Consider the following 25,457-nt stretch of genomic DNA (forward strand, 5'->3'; position numbering starts at 1 on the left):
GGACAAGGCAAAGATTCCCCAGTAACAGATTCGCAAAACCAAAGCGCTGTCTCACCCTTAGACTCGGCTAACAATGACGAATCCGAGGAGAAAGAACGCAAAGTTTGCGAATCCAAGATCGCTTTAGGTTGTGAAACTGCCGCTTCCATAACGCAAACCTCCGCAATCTGCAGACCAGACTGTAAGGTGTTCAGGACAGACACACTGGAGCAACTGTCATCAGGCAGCAGGCCTTTACAGGTGTGAACAGAGTGAGGCATAGGTTCAGTAGCAGAAGAAATTGCGACAACAACCGGAGAAACTTTATTGGACATGATAATATTACTTTTGATGCTACATAATTTAGAAATTTTCCCCATAGCAGGATCATAGATGGAAGATCTTAAAGATCTGTTTTTAAATGACAAGGGATACCACATAGTTTTGAGAAAACTGACACATTCATGTTGATCACAATCTGCAGGAACATCTGAGAAACAGGCATTACATCGCACCGATTCAGACTGCACCTAGTCAAGAGAGACTCTTTCAGGATTCGCACAGGAACCAACCACAGTGGTACACCCATTCATTTCAGATCGCACAATGTCTGAACTCACATGCTTTACCCCAGAAAGGCAGGAACAATCATCCGATAACGATGTCTCTTTATTGGAATCAATTGATTGGTGTGTGTGCAACTAATCCAAAATCGTCTGCCACACACAGCACTGGATCCACAAAACATTTGTCACACTCAGCAGAATCTATCAAAGTGTACACGGAATTTATACAAGCGTTTAGCGTCTCTGCGCTTTCTGCGATATAGAAATCGCAAAACGCCTTCCAATCCATCTCAAATTCCTCAACCAGAGCTCCAATATCCCAGGGAGCAAATGGGGGTTCAAACAACACGGTATCTAAGTAGCTCCCATACGGGTTGGGGTCAGGAACATGCATAGACTTTCTTACTCCTTTAATATAGAAAACAATTCTGCCTATTAAAGGATCCACAAAAGCTTTTGATAGGGTGATAAACCCGGAGACTGAGCAACATCATTGTCAACATCTATAGGGAGTGTTTTATTCAGATACTTGCGATTTTTAGTTTTTCCCTTTTTAGCAACTTTGCATGTCTGCTGTTTAAATGCAAGAGAGATCTCAAGGCAGTTCTCTTGCATCTGCTTAGAACCTGAAGTGGCAACAGAAACATTGGACTGATTGTCATACTGAATGGTTTTGCACTTTTCAGACTTGACAGAAATAACCTCCTTATTTGTAGTTGCTATGGGCAACAAATTTTTTGGCTGAAAAGCCGAATCAGCAGACTGGCCTGCAAGCACCCACTCATTAGCATATGGTAACGAGTGAGAGGTGTTGCATAAACTCATCTGATTAGCATCTTGCACTGCAGGAAAAAACTCATAGAAATAGCCTGGCATGCAAGTTCCAAGCTTACGAGAAAACACATGAGCCAGAAATCTGCGAGGGTTATGTCTCAGATTCTTGTGTCTGGCATACTCATCAGCCCACACGAACAGATCCCCTTGGAAAAGATTGTAAGCAATCTGACCACTCCAAGTGGAAATATTGGTGGCCTGAAATTCAGGATTTGACAAGAATCTGGAACATTCTGATATGAACTCATCTCTGGTTTCAGAGTCCAGTATCTTAAACCTCTTAAAGATACAGGACCCATATTCGACCAAATCGTACAAATCGGAAATTCCCTCTACACTGGGAATTTCGGTTTGACTGGTCATACTGTAACGATTGTGGAATTCTCTCCGTGGTCAGTGCACAGGATGTGCGCTGACACTGCGGAAATCCTCCACAAGCGTATAATTTGAGAGAACCCAGCAAAAGGTGCAACGCACCTGTAGAGGGAAATTCCTGTCGGCAGATGGTGCTGTGGAGTGCAGAGGAACAGATCCTCTGCCCTACCACAGACGCCAGACAGGAATTGTACCAAGGGAAGAAACGCAGGGCAAGATAGCCCTGAAAGAGAGAGAGCAAAGCGACAGGGGGTATGTGTGTCCACCAATCTAGTCGCCACCCTGCGACGATGAACACACAACCATGAAGATCAGGTGAGAAGGCAATCGCAAGAGATGTGTTGAAAAAGTTGTGACAGCGCTCCTCTTCTTAATATCTATATATCTGCAATGAACAAATTCCACATAGTGCATTACCAACAATATAGCTGATTAGCATGCATATACACCCAGTGAACTTCCGTGCTCAGTGTGTTTCACTCCTTGTGACATCCACTCCCTATAATACAGCCGCTCACCGGATAAAAGCCACCTCAGACTCCAGGTGGATCTAGCGCTTTGCCAACCGGCAACAGAATCCACAGCTCCGGTCTGTCTCTTGTAAAAACTCCAATTTATTCCATACAGAACATGTAAAAACAGATAATAGCACATAGCATAATACTGTTTAGAAGCATTCCCCGGCCTGCGCACTTCAGTACACTCACTTTGTTAACAGATGAAAGTGCATATCGGGCTCCTTAGCCCAGCAATATCTCCCTCTCACCGCGGTGTCGGCGTCCCGTACTCCCGCTTCCCGAGGTTTGCCGGCGCTCAGTCTCCGTGCATAGGGTCCCGCTGCTCTGTGACGTCAGTCGCACCTGGCTCCGCAAGAGATGACGATTGCTAACAGTAACACAAGACCGAATAAGCACAGATGAGGAATGTATGTATGTCCACCAATCTAGCCGCCAACCTGCGACGGTGGACACACAACAGAGGAAACCAAGTGAGAACGCAATCGCAAGAGAAGCGATTGCGAATGAGGATGAGCACAGGGACAGAATGTATGTATGTCCACCAATCTAGTCGCCAACCTGCGACGGTGCACACACAACAGCAGAAACAAAGTAGGAACGCAATCGCGGGAGAGGCGATTGCCAGAGGTGACACAAGGCTTAAGCAAGACAGGGCACAAGAGTAGCAAAGGCACAGCAAATCATACAATGAGAAGATAAGGAAAATAACAAATGCTAACTAAACGCGAACACCGCACTCATTCGCAACAGCGAACGCGTTTACAGCGCGGTCTCCGCGTGTTAAAGAGACACTGAAGCGAAAAAAAATATATGATATAATGAATTGGTTGTGTACTATGAATAATTACTAGAAGATTAGCAGCAAAGAAAATATTCTCATATTTTTATTTTCAGGTATATAGTGTTTTTTCTAACATTGCATCACTCTATAATCTGTGCAGATTACACAACACTCAGCATTCAAAATGAGTCTTTCAGAGCAGTCTGTGAAGTAATAAACTCTCCTCTGCTAGAGGAAAAGTAAACAGTTCAATTACAGTTGAGATAATAAAAGTCAGATAACAGCCCTCTCCACGACCAAGTTAGTCGGAGAGCTTAATGGCTTTTTTGCATAGAGATAACAACTGGAGTTTCTCAACTCTTCCTGTACTGGAAACAATTAGACTGATGTATCTGATCTTAATGTTTTTTTTCTTAGCTGTACAACACATACAAATCATAATATCATCATTTTTTTTTCGCTTCAGTGTCTCTTTAAGCACAACAGAGACAAGCACGCCTAACTAACCCCCGCCACACAAACATGAAACAGAGAACGCGAGCGCTTGCTTAACGGTTACCTCATCGAGCCTACAGCAAGCGTTCGTAGCAGACAAGACAGACAGACGGACGGGAAGTAGGATAGGAAAGATCCACTGCTCTTTCCGCCAGAGCGAGTGCAATCCAGGTAAAGTAACAGAGCTAGCAGGATCCACTGCTCTTACCACCAGAGCGAGTGGGATCCAAGTAAGACAGATAAAACAGAAGGGGCTACCAGTAACAACCGCTGCCCTGGTTAGCACCCACAGACAGACAGAACGATTTTGTGACGACCACCGTTGGCGACAGGACAATCGCAACAGAGAGACAATACAGACAAAACAGATAAGCAGGCTAACTGCACTAGAGAGGCTGCCTAGTGCAGTCCCCAGAATTACTCTAAGCTAGCTACAACAATCCAACAGGAAAGGCTGACACTCCAGGAGTGATTTAACAAACCGTTATGACCAGTGAAGCTTTCTGGTCAGCAGCAGGCTTTTATACTGCCAGCCCTCCAACGAGACAGCTGAGCAATTTGCATGTATGCAAATTCCTCAGCAAAGCAACTTTGAAAGTTGCAAAATGAAGCCAGGTCTCTTTTCCAGAGACCGGCATCTCTCAGACATAAGGAATGGTCAAACAGCTGGCTGCTGGCAGGCAGCTGAGCGGATCATTACATATAATGGCTGACAACTGAGAAATAATGAATTTTTTCAGTTTTTTTATTAGTCTTACTGTTAAAATGCATTTACAGTAAGGTAGCTCTTAGCAAAATGTATTACCCAAAGAAAGCCTAGTTGGTGGCGGAAAAAACAAGATATAGATCAGTTCATCGTGATAAGTAGTGATCAAGTTATAGGCTAATGAATGGGAGGTGAACATTGCTCGGATGCATAAAGTGAACGACCGAGGGCTTAAGTGGTTAAAGTTTCAAAGGAAAAAAGTATACATTTAAATGCGGTAAATACATTAACTGTCATTTACCGCATGTTGTTTTCTAGCATGTAAGGGGGCTTTACGTGTGAGTTACTGGTGATCACGAGGTTGTGATGAGCACCGCTAGTGCCCATGCCCTCCTCCCTCCTTCCTCTATTCAGTTCTCATGCATCTAGTGGACCCCCTCCCTCCCCTGTACAGTTCCCTGGTGTCTAGTAGCCTCCTTCCATTCCCATACAGTTCCCTGGTGTCTAGTGGCCCCCTTCTTTTTCCTATAAATTTCTGGTGTCTAGTGGACCCCCTCCCTCGCCTATACATTTCCCTGGTGTGCAGTGGGCCACCTCCCTTCGCTTTACTGTTTCTTAGTGGTCCCCCCCCCCATGTCCTCCCATATGCAGAGTTGAGTACCGCGGGTGGGATAAAATAGATGCTCACCTCTTCCAGGCGCTAGAGCGCCCTCCTGTATTCTGCAGCATCACTTCCTCTCTACTTCCTGATTCCTGACAATCAGCTTTATTCAAAATAACACAGGACACCAACTGCCACCAATTTAAAATTGCTTATAGAAGCACACCAAGCAACAACAAGCGCCTCTTGTATACACACAACCCCATACCATGCTGTACCGCGATACCAGACCGGTGTCCCTCTTTCACATGTTAACATAAAGGAAAATAAAGGATAAAAAAGGTCCAGTGTGGTTTGAATTATAAAACATATTTTATTAAGAAATCTTTACTGTATGCGTGACTAGGGGTGTTTTAGTGGCGTGATTAGCGGTGTGGCAGGGGCGTGGCTAAAGTATCCATCTTTCTTATCTCAAAAAGTTGGGAGGTATGGGTCCAGTGCTGTCTGGAGTCTGCTGAGAAGGGAGATATTGCAGATCTGTAAACAAACCACAGCCACGGTATATCATCCAAGAACACGTAATATCACCGGGTCACTCTCACCAATCATACTTGCCTAGGTGCTGTCTCTCTCTCTCTGTTTCTGCTGGGCTGGCTCTGGCTGCAATGCTCCTCCTCCTCAGACTCTGTGTGCCTCCTACTGTGAGACTGCCCACTATGACACTATGTGCGTCAGGCTGGCAGCAGGCAGGCTCTGGATCCTCTCTCAGGCCTCAGTCTCTCCATTTGCTCACTGACTGTTTAACCTCCGCACCATCACGTGTAACACATGGTGATATGAAAGATAACCTCCTTGGCGGGAACCCCGAGCTACAGTCAGGGTGGAAAACCGCAGCTCAAAGCGTTAACCCCAACCTACACTCCTCGGGGTAACCGCCGCAGGTTCTATGCAGAGCAATGCGCACAGCCGGTGTTTCAACTCAACTCCCGGCGATCCCGACGTCGACCACCATTCTCATTCCTCTCCTCCGAGGCTCTGCTTCCCCCTGTTGAGATCGCCGTCTGTCGTCATAACGACAGCAGGCAATCTCACTATAGGGTTACAGCGCCACATGGAGGACGGAAGGAAAACTGCAGCGCTGGAACCCAGGTAGGTGAGTAAGTGCTGGGGCTGCTGCAGACTCTCTCGTGGTATGATTTTTCATGATTTTAGGGTCTAAAAGCACATGGAAAAATTGTACCGCTTGTAGACCCTAAAATCAGAAGCAGTCATATCGCCAGGGAGGTTAAACGGCTGGGAAGCAAGTGGAGAGACTCAGACCGAGAGGGGAATCCGGAGCCTGCCAACTGCCTGAGTACTAGTCCAACTTGGGGGGGGGGGGGGGAGAATAAAGAGAAGGGTGGCTGCACTCACTGGAAGACAGGTAAAACAGTACTGCTGGCTGCAATGCTTTGTTTGAGGGGCCCAGACATTTTAGGCTCATTTCGTGGTGGTGCTTTGCTGGTGCTGTGAAATAGCCTGGGGGTGCTAACTCCCTCGTTTGAACCTGGTACCTGCCATGCAGTTAGAATGTGCTGCCTGCATGACACATAGAAACAATTACCCCTCTGCACTTTAAAGGGGAACTTCAGACTAAACAAACATACTGTCATTAAGTTACATTAGTTATGTTAATTAGAATAGATAGGTAATATGACCTCTTACTTTAAAAGAACAGGCAAATGTTTGTGATTCATGGGGGCAGCCATCTTTGTCATGGGGGCAGTTACCTTTTTGGTTGAAAGGAGGTGACAGGGAGCATGAGACACAGTTCCAGCTGTCCTGTGTCCTGATAACCCCTCCCAGCTGCACACACTAGGCTTCAAATGTCAAATTCAAAATGTAAAAAAATAAAATTGCACCAAAACAGCAGAACGAGAGCAACAAAATCAGAAATCCCATCATGCTTTGCACAGCATCAGGGAAAAAAAGCCCAGGCAGTTTTCTTCTGTGCAGCTAAAAATGAGGCTTGTATAAGAGAAACAAAGTTCTGATGCCGTGAAACTGTTAAAGAAACACCAAACCTTTTCAGTGCTGCTGAGTCAATTTTTAGTCCGGAGGTTCACTTTAAGCACATTAAGCAGGAGCTCTAGTAATGATAAAAACAACTTGTAGGAAATTCACCATAAGTTGCACTAATTTGCATGAAATTTGCATTCAGCTGTACTTATGAAGGATATTTGCTTCCAAAACGGTTTGCATGCAAAGGCATTTCGTACTAGCCTCTTTCACCAGCGTTGAGGTACCTCCAGTGAAAGGGCTCTGCTCTACCCAGAGCAGCAAGCAAAGAAAGCAAATGTTTCAAGCCCTCAATCTGGAAATTCACGCTGAGTCCTGTCATTTCCAATCACTCTACAGAACACATGTATGCACATAAATCAGTCTAAGGTATCACGGGAGCAACAAAATGCACTACTCACACCATTATATAAATGGACTGCTCTGGCACAGCAGAATGAGCGCTACAGTCTGCAGCCAAGCCACAATAGCTGCTGAAATAAACACACAAGCAAAGGAAGCTCTGGTCATCCTATGGAGGGCCCGGAATTTAAATAGGAAAGGTGGTGCTGCGGGGGGGGGGCAATTTTAGGGGTGCACACCGCGGAATTCCGTTTTTCGCGATTCAGGTGGGAAATTGGCAATTCCGTTCCGTCGCATCGGAACGGAATTGCTATAGCGCTAAGCGGAAATTCCAGAATTGCTATGCGGAATTCCGGCGGAATGCAGATTTTTTTCCAGCCAATCAGAAGGAAGACCCTAGACAGAAACTTCTAAGTGAAAACAACAGGATTTCTGCATGAAAATCAGAATTTCTGCACCAATTAGAGTCTTAAAAAAAACCAACCAATCCTACGTTAGCAACCAGCTCCCTTGCTACCTATCAGCAGCTATCCCACCCATTTTGTATATAAGAGAGCTGTGCAGTCACAAAGCTTGTGGGTTTCAGTCTGGTGTTGGAGAGAGAGGACAGACAGACCCATATTAGTTGTTTCAACACAAAACAATAGTCTTTTTCCCTCTGGGCGATATAATTACATCGCCCAGGAGGGGGCGCAGCACTTTTTTTATTCTTTATTTTGTATATCATGTAGCGAGCCCTGGGCTCGCTACATGATAGCCGCTGCGCAGCGGCATCCCCCCCCACTCCGATCGCCTTCGGTGATCAGAGTAAGCAGGAAATCCCGTTCAGAATGGGATTTCCTGCTGGGCTTCCCCGGTCGCCATGGCGACGGGGCGGCATGACGTCACCGACGTCATGGATGTCGTGACGTCAGAGGAAGTCCCGACCCACCCCTCAGCGCTGCCTGGCACTGATTGGCCAGGCTGCGCAAGGGGTCGGGGAGGGGGGGCTGCGCGGCACAGCGGGTAGCGGCGGATCGACGGCGAGCGGAAGTTATACGCAGCTAGCAAAGTGCTAGCTGCGTGTAACAAAAAAAAAATACGCAAATTGGCCCACCAGGGCCTGAGGACTCCTCCTGCGCGACATACCCCGAGCTCGGGATTATCGCCCAGGAGGTTAAAGACTCTGTGAGAGAAAGATAGATAGATAGATAGATAGATAGATAGATAGATAGATAGATAGATAGATAGATAGATAGATAGATAGAATGTGAGCTATATTAGTAGTAGTAGCAGCTAGGTGTATTTGTGAGAGAGTGACAGTAGATTGAGTGATAGATCGTAGTGTAGTGTGCTAGTACTAGTTGCTGTGTAGAGAGGATTAGACAGAGCCAACTAGGCCGCAGGCTTAGTGTTTGACAGAGTGAGAGTGAGTTGGGTGATTGATTGATTGATTGATTGATTGATTGGTGATTGATTAGTTGAGTGTAGTGCAAGTTTTTATTTTGTTTTCTAAGTTCATTTTTTTTTGTTTTCTTTCTTTCTTTCTTTTTTTCACCCCCTTATTTTCTGATCTGTTCTGTCGCTCATACCCCTTCCCCAATAAAGTTTGTGGCCCCAAAACAATGGAGCGAGAGCAGCAGCAATTTCCTGCCACTCCTGAAAGAAAATGGAGTGATGGTGGTGTTGGTGGATCACGTCAAATACGTGATCAGGTTGAGGGTGGCAGCAGCAGCAGGAAGAATTCCCCCCCGGTCAGAGATGTCTTCCCTGTGTTCGTACGCAGGAAAATTTTGACAGAGCAGGAGGCGAAGAGACTTGTGGATTATTTAAATCAGGAACCCTCTACCCAGTCTGAGGAACTTAAAGCTACTTGCAGCAGCACCGGCCGCCAGGTTCCTCATGACCAGAACCCGACCGCAGATGCTTCTCTTGACGAGGTTGCTTCCAACCAGTGCTCCCCTCCAGAAGTAAAGCACACTTATGTCGATGAGAGAGATGTGCAGAAGGATTGGGATGAGGCATTGGAGGAGACCATGGGACCAAGGTCCCAAGAAGTGGTGGGTTCAGTGGTGACAGAAATGGCTCCTGTGCCTTCTTCATCCAATGTCACCAGTCAACTACAGAGGTGTTTGGTGGCCAGGTGGAGGGTCCAGAAGAGTCACTTAAAGGTTCCAGTGCTTTTGATGGACTGGACGATATTTTGGATGATGAGGCGGCTGATCCAACGTGGTTGGCATCTGGTGAATTAGGCAATAGCAGGTGTGAGCAGCTTGTAGAAACAGAGCAGACGGTTGGCCAGCAGCCTGCAAGTGCTTTCACGTCTGTCAGTACCCGCCACCAGTCCAATTCTAAGCATCGAGGTGCTAGAACAGGTCGCACCACTGCTGGACGTGCACGCACGTCCCCTGCATGGAATTATTTTACTGTTCTGGAAGAGAGTGAAACCAGGGCAGTCTGTTCTATGTGCCGTAAATTGGTGAGCAGAGGCAAATCGGGCACCAGGTTCGGCACTTCAGGGCTGATAAGCCATCTGCGCAACTACCACAGACGGAAGTTTGAATATGTAAAAAATTACAATGAAATGGGTGGAGAAAAAGCAGCAGCAACAGGCCCCTCCACTTTTTTTCTACTTGTCCTGTCCCTATCCAACCTGCTCAGTCCCATTACACTTCAAATCCCTCTGCATGCCAGGCTGGAAGAGGGCTCCAGACCTCGGCAAGCACTTTGCCATCACCCTTGTTGGTTTCCTCTGAATCACCAGCGTTGTAACGTGGGGTCTCTGTGCAAGAAATGTTGCCGAGGAAGCGGATGCTCCCTAATAGTGATCCGTTTGTTGTGAAAAATAATGCGCTCCTGGCAAGGCTGTTGGGCCAACAGCTGCTGTCCTACCAGTTTGTGGACTGTGCCCCCTTCTGCAGACTGATGAACAGTGTTGCTCCACAATGGCGGATCCCCAGCCGCCATTATTTTACCAGGATTGCTATCCCTGCCATTCACCACCAGCACATTGTAGAGTGTGTCGGCCGTACTATGGATCACGCTGTCGGTGGCAAGGTGCACTTCACTATGGATGGCTGGAGCAGCAGGCATGGGCAGGGAAAGTACCTAACTTTTACCGCCCATTGGGTCACCCTCCATGGTGCTGCTGAGGAGGGTGCAAGATCTGGGGCATTTCAGCTGGTGGTGCCGCCACGTGGGTTGAAGGGGAGGCCTGTTCCACTTCCCTCTGCTACCTGTTCTGTCCAAGGCCAGTCCGCTGTTGCTGAGCCTCCCAGCAAGTGGTCCCGCTCCTACACTGGTGTGCAGCACCATCGATGCCAAGCAGTGCTAAAAATAGGATCAATGGACGAGAACAGGCAAACCGGATCTGTAATCCTTGCAGCCTTACACGATCAGATTTGGCAGTGGCTGACCCCCCAAAAACTGGACACAGGTGTGGTGGTGTCTGATAATGGTGCCAACATGCTGGCCGCCATTTCGGAAGGTGGCTATACCCAGTTACCTTGCTTGGCCCACGTCTTCAACCTTGTAGTCCAGAAGTTTTTACGGACTTTTGAGGGGTTGAAGGACACTGTGGCCTCAGCGCGAAAAGTGTCAGCCCACATCCGTTGCTCCTCAATTGCCACTGTGACCTTGAAACTGCTGCAGCGCTGCCATAGCCTGCCGCAGCACAGGCTTATTTCGGATTGTCCGACGCGGTGGTAGGGGTGGTCGGAATGCCAATTTCTGATTCCGCTGTAAATCCACATTCCCTCATGTACCAATTACCGATTCCGCTTTCCGCTACCAATTTCCGCATTCCAATGCGGAATTTCCGCCGGAAATCGCGGAAATTCCGCCCGACTTTAATGTCGATTTTCTCAAAAACTATAAGGTCTTTTTGAAAACTGTTTTTTGCATCTTGGTGTTTCTAGGACTTACGGGGGCTTTGCTATTAATCGCTAAAGTCGGCGGGTTTTTACTGTAATGTAAAATGCAGAAAATAGGCAGATGCAGATTTTCTGCATTTTACATTACAGTAAAAATCCGCCGACTTTAGCGGTTAATAGCAAAGCCCCCTTAAGTCCTAGAAACAACACATTTTCAGGGTTTATTAAAATGAATCTTGTGAACATGATGCAAAAAAAAGTTTTCAAAAAGACCTTATAGTTTTTGAGAAAATCGATGTTAAAATCAGGTGGAATTTCCGCGATTTCCGGCGGAAATTTCCGCGATTTCCGGCGGAATTCCGCCTACGGCACTTGCATTACCGATTTCCGCATTCCGATGCATTTCTGCGGAATCTGAATGAGCATCCCTACGCGGTGGAACTCCACCCTCCACATGCTGGAGAGGTTGTGGGACCAGCGCATTGCGGTCAGGCTATACCTGTCTCAGACATCTTCCTTCAGAACAGGGCCACTGGACTACATTGCTGGGGACCAGTGGCAGCGGATTAGACAGGTGTGCAAAGTGTTGGAGCCGTTTGAGCAGGCAACAAAAGTGGTCAGTGAGGAGCACTGCAGCATATCAGAAGTGCTCCCTCTTGTCTTCATGCTGGACAAGGCTCTTGACAAACTGCTCGAACAGAGGGAGGAAGCCCTACTGAACAGGGGGGGAGTGAGTGAGCATGCTCAAGTGGAAGCGGAAGAGCCCATTGTCCGGGAGTGGGATTCTGATTCTGATGATGTGGAGCTGGAGCATGACGACAGTTCTGACAGCCAGGAAGAGGTGATGAATGACAGACATCTCTTCCCTATTGCTGCGCATATGCTCCAGTGCCTCCGTAAGGACCCCCGGATTAAAAGATTGAAATCAAGGCTCGACATGTGGGTGGCCACCATCTTAGATCCCCGGTGCAAGGAGAAAATGTGCCAGTTCATACCACCCTCCCATGCAAACGACAGAATGAGCCAGATCCAGGATGCCCTTCTTCGTTGGGTAGAAGATGCGTTTTCTGCACCTGTATCCTGGGCCCAAGCTACCAAGCCTCATCACACTCAGCAAAGGTCTGGTGGTCCCACTTAGTGTTGGGCGAACATCTAGATGTTCGGGTTCGGGCCGAACAGGCCGAACATGGCCGCGATGTTCGGGTGTTCGACCCGAACTCCGAACATAATGGAAGTCAATGGGGACCCGAACTTTTGTGCTTTGTAAAGCCTCCTTATATGCTACATACCCCAAATTTACAGGGTATGTGCACCTTGGGAGTGGGTACAAGAGGAAAAAAAAATTTAGCAAAAAGAGCTTATAGTTTTTGAGAAAATCGATTTTAAAGTTTCAAAGGGAAAACTGTCTTTTAAATGCGGGAAATGTCTGTTTTCTTTGCACAGGTAACATGCTTTTTGTCGGCATGCAGTCATAAATGTAATACATATAAGAGGTTCCAGGAAAAGGGACCGGTAATGCTAACCCAGCAGCAGCACACGTGATGGAACAGGAGGAGGGTGGCGCAGGAGGAGAAGGCCACGCTTTGAGACACAACAACCCAGGCCTTGCATGAGGACAAGAAGCGTGCGGATAGCATGCTTTGTACCACCATGCAGTCATAAATGTAATAAAGATAAGTGGTTCAATAAACAGGGACCACGCGGCAACGCTAACCCAGCAGCAGCACACGTGATGGAACAGGAGGAGGCGCAGGAGGAGAAGGCCACGCTTTGTGAGACACAACAACCCAGGCCTTGCATGAGGACAAAAAGCGTGCGGATAGCATGCTTTGTACCGCCATGTAGTCATAAATGTAATAAAGATAAGAGGTTCAATAAACAGGGACCACGCGGCAACGCTAACCCAGCAGCAGCAGCAGCAGCAGCACACGTGATGGAACAGGAGGAGGCGCAGGAGGAGAAGGCCACGCTTTGTGAGACACAACAACCCAGGCCTTGCATGAGGACAAAAAGCGTGCGGATATAGCAGCAATGCTTTTTGCCGCCATGCAGTCATAAATGTAATACAGATGAGAGGTTCAATAAACAGGGACCGGAAACGCTAAACCATCCCAGATGTTCATCGGTCATGTTACTTGGTTGGGGTCCAGGAGTGTTGCGTAGTCGTTTCCAATCCAGGATTGATTCATTTTAATTTGAGTCAGACGGTCTGCATTTTCTGTGGAGAGGCGGATACGCCGATCTGTGATGATGCCTCCGGCAGCACTGAAACAGCGTTCCGACATAACGCTGGCTGCCGGGCAAGCCAGCACCTCTATTGCGTACATTGCCAGTTCGTGCCAGGTGTCTAGCTTCATGCCCGGTTTCAGGTCCAGCGGTGCCAGCCACAAATCCGTCTGTTCCTTTATTCCCCTCCAAATTTCCTCCCCTGTGTGCTGCTTATCCCCAAGGCAGATCAGCTTCAGCAACGCTTGCTGACGCATGCCAACAGCTGTGCTGCACTGCTTCCACGATCCTACTGCTGCTGGTGCTGGGTTAGCATTTCCGGATGAGGTACAGCTTTGAGATGCGTTGGAGGAGAAGGAGTCAGAGAGGTAGGTGCTGCTGTTGTTATCCAGCTGTTTGCGGCGTGGGCAACACCCGCGCCGTAGCAGGTGAGGAATCGCTGCCAGGCTCCACAAGGTTCACCCAGTGCGCGGTAAGGGAGATGTATCGACCCTGGCCGAACGCACTCGTCCAGGTGTCAGTGGTGAGGTGAACCTTGCAGGCAACGGCATTCTTCAAGCTTCGGGTTATTTAGCTGACCACGTGCTCATGCAACTCAGGCACTGCAGAGCGCGCAAAGTGGTAGCGGCTGGGAACCACGTAACGTGGGATGGCCACTGACATCATGCCCTTGAAGCTGTTTGTCTCCACCACTCGATATGGCAGCATTTCGCAGGCCAGAAGCTTGGCTATGCTGGCTGGCTGTTACTGCCACGGCCCGGGGGTCATTTGCTGGCAATTTCCTCTTGTGCTCAAACATCTCAGAAACAGACAACTCAACCGTAGCGCTGCACACCGAAGGGCTGTTGGTTGTTGTGTTTGATGAACACTGGGAGACCTCAAGAGCACTAGTCCGGAAAGTGACAGTGTCAGCATCGTCTGATGTTTGTGAATGTTGTGAACCACGCAATGGCTGGGCTACTGCTGCTGCTGAGGCGGGTCTGGTGGTGAGTCTGGTGAACCCAAGGGAGGCAGTGTTGCTGGTGGTACCCTGTCCTGCCGCGTTTGCCCACAGAGTGGGATGTTTGGATAGAATGTGGCGGCTCATGCTGGTGGTGGAGAGGTTGTTAATACTTTTCCCCCTGCTCAGGCGGGTCTTGCACACCTTGCAAATCGCCATGGTAACATCCTCAGTGCAGTCTTCAAAGAAAGCCCAGACTTTAACTGGCTGAGGACTCGGACCTCGTGCGTGATGTGCTGGTGCTGCTTAACCCACTGCTGGACGCTTGAGAGGTCATCCAAGTAATTATCTGGTCCTGTTCTTTTGGATCTGTGAGGGTTGTTGTCCTGGACAACATGGGCAGTATTGAGTGGGTTTTCTTGGGTGCTCCCCTGTGGCCTGTACGTGAACCGTCAGGGGAAACACCTCTTCCCTTGCCCCTCCCTCTTTCACCGGATTTCTTCCTCATTTCACTTATCCTTAAAGTACACGCTGACTGGCAGCAGTACAGTGGCAGTACAGAAATGCTATACAGTGGTGGGTGAGCGGTGTACCACTATTGTCAGCAGTGACACAGAGCACAATGCTATACAGTGGCGGGTGAGCGGTGTACTACTGTTCCCAGCAGACACAGAGTGGAAGTAAACACAATGCTATATAGTGTGGCTGAGCCGTGTACACAGAGTGGCATTAAACACAATGCTATATAGTCTGCTATATAGTCACCCCGAACAGGGTGATGTTCTGCAGAACCCGAACAGTGGCAAACACTGTTCGCCCAACACTACTGGGAGGGAACGCAGATTTTAGTACCTAAACACACGATACAACATGTTTTCCGGGGTCGGACTCTGAGGCACATACAGATGGTCCCGATCATCATCCTCATCATACAACTCTTCTCCTGAGTCTGACCCACCCACCACCTCTGCCACCCCAACATCCCCAGACACAGACCCCTCATCGTCCTCAACATTAACTTGGGATGCTGGCCTGAGCCAGACCTCCTCCTCCACATCAGGCCCCATCATCTCCTCAATGGCAGCCCTCATTAATCGCTCTGGCGACGGACTGATGGACACAACGTTCTCCTCCGGGGAGGGCTGCTGCTGACCACTGGCTGCTGGGGTGGATGTTATAGCTTGCGTGGGGCGTTGGCTGTTGCTGTTGTTGGGAGTGCTGCTCACAGCGGAGGTCTCTGGGGAACTCATGTTGAGCTCATATAGTGGTTGACGGTGAGTGGAGTATTACTGATCCCAGCAATATACACACTGACTGGCAGAGTACGCAATGCTATATAGTGTGGCTGAGCGAGGTACACAGAGTGGCAGTAAACAGAATGCTATATAGTGTGGCTGAGCGAGCGGTGTACCACTATTCCCAGCAGACACAGAACAGTGAACAGAATGCTATATAGTGTGGCTGAGCGAGCGGTGTACCACTATTCCCAGCAGACACAGAACAGTGAACAGAATGCTATATAGTGTGGATGAGCGAGCGGTGTACCACTATTCCCAGCAGACACAGAACAGTAAACAGAATGCTATATAGTGTGGCTGAGCGAGCGGTGTACCACTATTCCCAGCAGACACAGAACAGTGAACAGAATGCTATATAGTGTGGCTGAGCGAGCGGTGTACCACTATTCCCAGCAGACACAGAACAGTGAACAGAATGCTATATAGTGTGGCTGAGCGAGCGGTGTACTACTGTTCCCAGCAGACACAGAACAGTACACAGAATGCTATATAGTGTGGCTGAACGAGCGGTGTACTACTGTTCCCAGCAGACACAGAACAGTACACAGAATGCTATATAGTGTGGCTGAACGAGCGGTGTACCACTATTCCAAGCAGACACAGAACAGTGAACAGAATGCTATATAGTGTGGCTGAGCGAGCGGTGTACCACTATTCCCAGCAGACACAGAGTGGCAGTAAACAGAATGCTATATAGTGTGGCTGAGCGAGGTACACAGAGTGGCAGTAAACAGAATGCTATATAGTGTGGCTGTGCAAGCGGTGTACTACTATTCCCAGCAGACACAGAGTGGCAGTAAACAGAATGCTATATAGTGTGGCTGAGCGAGGTACACAGAGTGGCAGTAAACAGAATGCTGAGCGAGCGGTGTACTACTATTCCCAGCAGCGACACACAATGACTGGGGGGGACCCTGGCTAGCGTGGCTGGAGCGCGAACTACCCTGCCTGCCTACCCAAAGCTAAACCCACAGACAAATGGCGGAGATATGACGTGGTTCGGGTATTTATTTACCCGAACCACGTGACAGTTCGGCCAATCAGAGCGCGTTCGGGTCCGAACCACGTGACCCGTTCGGCCAATCACAGCGCTAGCCGAACGTTCGGGGAACGTTCGGCCATGCGCTCTTAGTTCGGCCATATGGCCGAACGGTTTGGCCGAGCACCGTCAGGTGTTCGGCCGAACTCGAACATCACCCGAACAGGGTGATGTTCTGCAGAACCCGAACAGTGGCGAACACTGTTCGCCCAACACTAGTCCCACTCCCAGCAGCAGCACCACCAATAGCCAATCTGTGAACCTGCTGACTGAGTATGCTGAAGGAATTTTATCAGCCAATGCCAGATACTCCTTCTCGCAGCAGCACCACCAGCAGAGAAAGTAGTCACCGCCAGCGGCTGGCCCGTATGGTGAATGATTACTTGGGGTCGGCCAGTACTCCAGACAATATGGAGAGTAATGATGACCCCATAGACTATTGGACAAAACAACTGGATACCTGGCCTGAACTCGTTCAGTATGCACTGGAGGTTCTTGCATGCCCCGCCGCCAGTGTTCTTTCTGAGCGAGTATTTAGCGCTGCAGGTGGGGTGGTCACTGGTCACTGACCAACAGACCCGTCTGTCCACAGACAATATGGACGTACTAACATTCATAAAAATGAACGAGTCATGGATCAGTGACAATTACAAGGCCCCTCTCACTGATCCATAAGATAATGAGTCCAATATAATAATAAGATGACTACAATAATTGGCCTACAACAACTCCTGCTGCTCCCAAACATTTTTTATGATTGCCATGGAACCACCTCTATGTTCCATGGCCTATAACATCTCCTGCTACTCCTAAAAATGTTTTAATGACTGCCGTGGAACCACCTCTAGGTTCCATGGCCTACAACTTCTGCTGCTCCAAAAAAAATATAATGACTGCTGTGAAACCACCTCTAGGTCTGTATATAACTTTTGCCATTGAAGGCCTCCATTCGGATATCCTAACTAACTATCCGCACGGATTTTGGATTTTCACATGGAAATCCGAGTTTGCTCGGATAGTGCTATTCCGATTTACAACGATATCCGGAATCAGATTCAAAGTTCGGATAGTAAAAAAGTTCAGATTATCTGGGTAGTTCAGATACCCGAATATTGGATGAGCATCACTGCTGCTGCACACGCAGAGGGAAAGTTGTCCTAGGGCCGGAAAAGTATAAATCCAGCCTTGAGGGTGCAGAGAGTTAATCTCCCTTTTTCTATGACACACCCCTTTGTGGGAGTATTCTCTGAGCTCATTGGAGGAAGTGGTGTGGCCAGTTGTCTATATTTGCCATGGTCCTGACATAACACTGTGGGAGGGGTTTCACCACAGTATCAGCCGTACAGAGCCCCCTGATGATCCGTTTGAGAAAAGGTAAAGATTTCTCGTGGTAAAGGGGGTATCAGCTACAGATTGGGGTGAAGTTCAATTCTTAGTTACGGTTTCTCTTTAAGGCCTCTTTTCCACAGGCAGTTGAACTGTGTGCTCAGCAAGCAGTTACCAGGCAACAGTGAGCAGTTACCAGGCAGCAGCAAGCAGTTACCAGGCAGCAGTGAGCAGTTGTAAGAGTTTGAGAGGCATTTCACTGCATATTAATAGTCCATGGAAAAAAGGCCTTACTTGTGCTATGATTAAGAACAATTGTGCATCTGAAACTTAATGTCAGCTACTCGTTGATACTGGTTTTATCTGATTTAAAGGACAACTGTGGCAAGATGGCTATGGAGGCTGCCATATTTATTTCCTTTTAAGCAATACCAGTTGCCTAGCAGTACTGCTGATCCTCTGCCTCTTATACGTTTAATGATAGCCCCTGAACAAGCATACAGCAGATCAGGTGCTTCTAACATGTTGTCAGATGTGACTGGATTACCTGAGTGCTTGTTTTTGGTTTTATTCAGACACTGCTGCAGCCAAATAGATCAGCAGGGCTGCCAGGCAACTGGCATTGTTTAACAGGAAATAAATACGGCAGCCTCCATAGCCTTCTTGCTACAGTTGGTCTTTAATAAAGACTTGCAATGTCTACAAGACATTGTGCAGAACCTCACTTCTTATATTCCAGAGGGTTAATCGTTATTTGTATGTAAACTGACCACACCCCTCAGACCCTCCTCTCCAGGGGTGTAACAATAGGGAATGCAGCAACTGCACCCGAAGGGGGCCTGGGTTTTGGGGGGCTGGAGGGGTCGCAGCATGAGGGGAGAGCTTGGCCCCCCCTCACCTCTGGCTCTCCCCTCCAGCTTAAATCAGTGTCTGTGCAGCAGCGGGCATATACACATACCTTCCTTACGTTCCACCGCGGATATTCCTCTTTCTACCGTATGACCATACTTCCTGTATAAACAGGAAGTAGCGGCAGACACTAGAACGAGGTGCATCTGCGTTGGAACGCAAGGAAGGTATGTGTATATGCCGCTACCTGCCGCTGCACAGACACTGATTTAAGCTGGAGGGGAAGGCCAGAGGGGGGGCTCAGAATTTCAGCAAGGGGGTTCGGCGGGTCATAGTTACGCCCCTGCTCCTCTCCCATTTAAATTCTGGGCCCTCCATACAATGGGTACAGCTTCCCTTGCTTGTGTGCATTACATGTAGTTCACCAATTCTCCACCATTGTTTGTAAACAGTTAAGGAACTTGCCTGATGGAAAACTAATCCTTCACTAAAATGTAATTTAAAGTAAAGAAACATTTTTTACGCGCACCACAAACGCCGTGATTAACCTTGACAGGAGCGTCAGACGCAAGAGATTGTAAGCTCTTCTGAGCAATAATTCACGTTGCCTTGTAAAAAGCTATTACAGCCCTTTATAAGCACAATTTAAATGCATCATAAAAATACTTATTGCCAAGGTCTTTGCTGAAGGAATATTATCAAGTCCTCCACAGGGGTCCTTTACAGAGAAAAAAACTGTTTACCTTGAAGAAGAAGATTGCTATCCAGAAAATGTGTGTTTGTAATACAAGATTCAGGCGGTCTTTTTTTTTTACTGCGCTACCCTGGCGGGGAATCAATAAACACCTAAGTTTTGGGGATTGTCATAATAGCGTGAATTTATTTCTTGTTTAAAGCAGACAATAGAGCATCGCTAGACTGAAGCCAGAGGCATGGTTAATTCTACCCTGTAAAATGCAGCCGATGGTGGGTGTTTAGGATCTTGATAGGATCTTCGTATGTTACAAATTCTTCACATCAACATCAACTTCTTATAGGGATTACCTGCTTTACGTATAATAGATGCCCACAGTATAGGTAGCCAGTTAGAGGCACCTCCAATATAGGTAGCCAGTTATAGTTCGCCAGTAGAGATGGCCCGAACTTCCGATTTTCAGTTCGCGAACTTTCGCCAAACGTTTAATTCGCGCGAACTTTCACGAACCGCAATAGACTTCAATGGGGAGGCGAACTTTGAAAACTAGAAACATTTATGCTGGCCATAAAAGTGATGGAAAAGATGTTTCAAGGGGTCTAACACCTGGAGGGGGGCATAGTGGAGTGGGATAGATGCCAAAAGTCCCAGGGAAAAATTTGGATTTGACGCAAACCAGCGTTTTAATGGCCGAAATTACATTGAATGCTAAATTGCAGGCCTAAAGTGCTTTAAAACATATTGCATGTGTATACATCAATCAGGGAGTGTAATTAGAGTACTGCTTCACACTGACACACAAAACTCACTGTGTGACGCACCACAAACAGCTCTTTGTGTTGTGACGGCCATGCTGGACTGGTGCACACCATAGCGAGATTGCTCTTCCTCAGTGATGTCAGTTGCCTTATCAACTTTCGATGGTTCTTTCTCTACCATTGTTAAAGCTTACATCTATTTTTTTAAATACTTGTTCTGCTTGCTGTTCAGTACCTGCAACGAGAATCTGTTATGGAGGGCAAGTCTGCCATTGTGAGTGGCCATGGGTAATGGCCGGGGAATCAGGGTTCGATCCCAGTCCGGAGTGGGAGCCTGAGAAGTGGCTACCACCACTGCACATCCAAGTAAGAACCCATTTGCTGTATAAGTAATGTACCTGCCCTGACCGTGCTTTGCAGGCCAGGAATCTGTGGTCAGATGGACCCTTGACCCAGCGCTGTGTGCCAGAGATGACACCACTTGCCTTTAACGAGAATGCTATTCATTCAACTGTATAAAACTTTAGATGGTACTTTCTCAGTAGCATGGTGACCACAGGTAATGACCAGGGAATCCTGGTTCGATTCCGGTCCAGAGTGGGAGCCTAAGAAACGGCTACCACCACCACACATCAAAAGAAGGCAGCAGGCACGCTGTGGGCAAAGGAGCAGGAACGGCTACCACACATCCAAGGAAGGCAGCAGGCATGGCATGCATGTCCCGAGGTAGTGACCAAAAATAACAATACAGGAGGACTTTCGATGCCCTGTTGTATATGAGACAAATCAACTTTAAATCCTTTAACGAGAATCTGCTATGGAGAACTGTCTGCCATCCATTCAAGTGAAAGGTATGCACTGACTGCCAGGTATAATACAATGTGTAGTCAAAGATACAGTGAAAGGTTTGCAGTGACTGCAAACAGCTGTTTGTGTAGTGACGGCCGTGCTGGACTGGTGCGCACCATGAAGAGAGTGCAGGTGATGGCGGCTTTCCAGCCCATATAGTCGGGCTGAGGTAGCTGAATGACAGAACAGTGACTGTCCAGCTGATCAAATTTGGTCTGTCCACAATGAAGCAACGACCTTACTATCTTTAGTGTGCCACCCCCCGAGACACTCATATAGCCGGCGGTCATTGCTTCATTGTGATACACAAGCCCCTTCACTGCGGAAAGGTAATGATCACGAAGGGGAATTGGCACATGTACATGCCTTTTGTTTTGTTGTTGCAGCTGCAGTGCAGCCAGAAAAATTAGGCAGGCATGTACACACACCAGAAAAATTATTATAGCGCCCGCTGCTAGCAAAGAAACACCTTCCTCATCATCCAAGTCTGACTCCTCTTCCCCACACGACTCTTCCTCCTCCTCCCCCTCTGTGCTACCGCAGGTGTTGAGAAAACATCTGGTTCTGATGAAAATTTCTCCCACAACTGTTCCTCCCATAACTGTTCCTGTTCACGCTCCTCCACAGTTTGATCCACCACAGCTTGATCCGGCACGCTCCAGGAAGTAAACATATGGGATCAAGTCGCTGATGGTGCCTTCGCTGCGACTCACCAGGTTGGTCACCTCCTCAAATGGCCACATGAGCATGCATGCATTTCGCATCAGTGTCCAGTTGTTGGGCCAGAACATCCTCATCTGCTCAGATTGTGTCCTTTTACTGTAATTGTACATGTACTGGGTGACGGCTTTCTCCTGTTCTAGCAGACGAGAGAACATGACCAGGGTCGAATTCCAGCGAGTCGGGCTATCACATATCAAGCGTCTCACTGGCAAGTTGTTTCTCCACTGAATGTCCCCAAAGCATGCCATGGCCGTGTAAGACCACCTGAAATGCCCACACAACTTCCTGGCCTGCTTCAGGACGTCTTCTAAGCCTGGGTACTTTGACACAAATCTTTGAGTGACTAGATTCAGCACATGTGCCATGCAGGGTACATGTGTCAGCTTTCCCAAATTCAAAGCAGAAAGGAGATTGCTGCTGTTGTCACACACCACATTGCCGATCTCCAGCTCGTGCAGGGTCAGCCACTGATCCACCTGTTTGTTAAGAGCAGCCAGGAGAGCTTCTCCAGTGTGACTCTCCGCTTTGAGGCAAGACATGTCTAAGATGGCGTGACACCATCGTACCTGGCATGCAGCATAGGCCCTGGGGAGATGGGGCTGTGTAGCTGGAGAGGAGATCGCAGCACTAGTAGAGTTAAACTGCCACTCAGCCAAGGAGGAGGAGATGGACGATAGCGAAGAGGATGTAGCAGGAGGAGAAGGAGAGAAGGTGGCAGGAGGCCTGCCTGCAAGCCATGGAGGTGTCACAAGTTGGTCCGCTGCACAGCCACATACTCCCTGCTTGTCAACGGTCACCAGGTTGACCCAAATGGGCTGTGTAAGTCATGTACCTGCCCTGACCGTACTTGGCAGACCAGGCATCCGTGGTCAGGTGGACCCTTGACCCAACGTTGTGTGCCAGAGATTACACTACTTGCCTCTCAATGTCACGGTACAGTTTGGGTATCACCTTTTTAGAGAAATAATTGCGGCCTGGTATCTTCCACTGTGGTTTCCCAATGGCCACAAATTTATGGAAGGCCTCAGAGTCCACCAGCTGGTATGGTAACAGCTGGCGAGCTAACAGTTCTGCCAAGCCAGCTGTCGGACGCCGGGCAAGGGGGTGACTGGTAGAAATTGGCTTCTTCCGCTCAAAGATTTCCTTCACGGACACCTGGCTGCTGTGGGCAGAGGAGTAGGAACCGCTCAAGGGTGGAGGCGGAGTGGAGGAGGGTGGTTGTTAAGGTGCAAGGGAGAAAGCGGCTGAAGATGCTGCACCTGAAGTAGGAAGAGGAGAAGGAGAGTGGCTTTGCTTTTGTGTGCTTCTTATGCTTAGGTGCTCTTCCCATTGCAGTTTGTGCCTTTTCTGAAGGTGCCTTCGTAAGGCAGTTGTCCCTACGCGGATGTTGGCCTTTCCACAGCTCAATTTTTGGAAGCAGAGAGAACAGATGGCATTGCTCTGATCTAGGGAAAAAAATGTCCAAACCGCTGAGCCCCCCTGGAGTGATGGCACTATGGTGCCATTAGCAGCTGACGTTGAAGGGCATGTTGGCGGGCGCCAGACACTGCCATTAGCTGTTTCTGACGACGAGCTCCCCCTGCTTCTTTCAGCAACTCGTCGTCTCATCCTACTCCTCTCTGGCTCCCCCTCTGAACTGTCCCCTTGGTCATCTTGTCTCTTAGGATCCCACGTGGAATCCGTATCATCGTTATCATCATAATCATCCTGCCCAGCTTTGCTTGCCTCAGACACCTCCAAAACTGCACCAATAGCAGGTACTTCATCCTCCTCCTCCTCACACGTTACGTCCATAATGTCGCCGCCTAACTCAGACGTATGAGGTGGTGTAACTTGCTTAGCGCCTTTATCTGGTTGTAACAATAATGGCTGTGAATCAGTTAATTCCCCAGCAATTAACTTCTGCGAAGTGTCAAATGCAGCGGATGTGGTGCTTGCAGTAGCGCTGGTGGCTGCGGAAGATGAGGTTTTCTATGTTAAATAGTCAACCACGTCCTGTTAATCTTGGGAGTTGATGGGACGTGCCTTCTTCTGAGCACTGTACTTTGGGCCAGGGCCGCACAAAATCACATCAACACAACCTCGCACAGACCTGCCGGGTGGTCTTCCTCTGGATCTGCCTCTACATCTGCCTCTACCTGTTTTGTCCGTTTTGTCCATATCGGGGGGATGAAGTGAAAGGTATGCACTGTCTTGACTAATACAATGTGCAGTCACACAGGTGCAGTTAACAGGTATGCACGGAGTTGTATATCACACTGCGTGCACTCACGTAGGTAGGTGGGTGCACTGTGAACAACAGGTAGGTATATGCAGTGATGGGTATTACAATGTGCCTCTGTCAGTCACACACAGACAGGTACCGGACAGGCACAGTGACACTGCGTGCGCTCACGTAGGTGGGTGGGTGCACAGTAAACAACAGCTAGGTATATGCAGTGGGTATTACAATGTGCACCTGTCACACACAGACAGGTACCGGACAGGCACAGTGACACTGTGAAAAGCAGGTAGGTATATGCAGTGATGGGTATTACAATGTGCACCTGTCACACACACAGGTAGTCACTGAATGTGCTGGGCCTGGCAGTGGAACACACAGTAGGAAATACCAAGGCTGTCTATGCAACACAAGTGTCACTGTTAGTGGGACACACACACACACAAAAATAGATGACAAGAACAAGATTAGCTTTCAAAAGAGCTGTTGAGGGGTGCTTTTTTAGCAATAAGAATCAGCAAGGAGCAAGCTAACAAGCCTACAAGAGCCTAACTAATCTTTCCCTATGAGAGTCTGCAGCAGCTTTCCCTTCTCTAATTACTGCAGGCACACGAGTGAGTAAAATGGCTGATGCTGCCTGGTTTTTATTAGGGGGGAAAGTGGCTCCAGGATGGAGTGTAGCCTGATTGGCTACAATGTGCTTGCTGACTGTGATGTAGAAAGTTAAAGTTGACCCTCATAATGCACTATGGGGCGATCGCGAACCCTGGAAGTTCACCAGGAACCGTTCGCCGGCGAACCGTTCGGGCCATCTCTTGTGGCCAGCTATAGTTGTCCCCAGTATAGAATGCTAGATATAGGTGCCCCCAGTATAGATAGCCAGTTATACAGTGGAGGAAATAATTATTTGACCCCTCACTGATTTTGTAAGTTTGTCCAATGACAAAGAAATGAAAAGTCTCAGAACAGTATCATTTCAATGGTAGGTTTATTTTAACAGTGGCAGATAGCACATCAAAAGGAAAATCGAAAAAATAACCTTAAATAAAAGATAGCAACTGATTTGCATTTCATTGAGTGAATACGTTTTTGAACCCTCTAACAATAAAAGACTTAATACTTAGTGGAAAAACCCTTGTTTGCAAGCACAGAGGTCAAACGTTTCTTGTAATTGCACACATTTTAGGAGGAATGTTGGTCCAGTCCTCTTTGCAGATCATCTCTAAATCCCTAAGGTTTCGAGGCTGTCTCTGTGCAACTCTGAGCTTGAGCTCCCTCCATAGGTTTTCTATTGGATTAAGGTCTGGAGACTGACTAGGCCACTCCATGACCTTAATGTGCTTCTTCTTGAGCCACTCCTTTGTTGCCTTTGCTGTATGTTTTGGGTCATTGTCGTGCTGGAACACCCATCCACGACCCATTTTCAGT

Source organism: Hyperolius riggenbachi, chromosome 6 (assembly GCF_040937935.1).
Source record: "Hyperolius riggenbachi isolate aHypRig1 chromosome 6, aHypRig1.pri, whole genome shotgun sequence".
NCBI lineage: Eukaryota > Metazoa > Chordata > Amphibia > Anura > Hyperoliidae > Hyperolius > Hyperolius riggenbachi.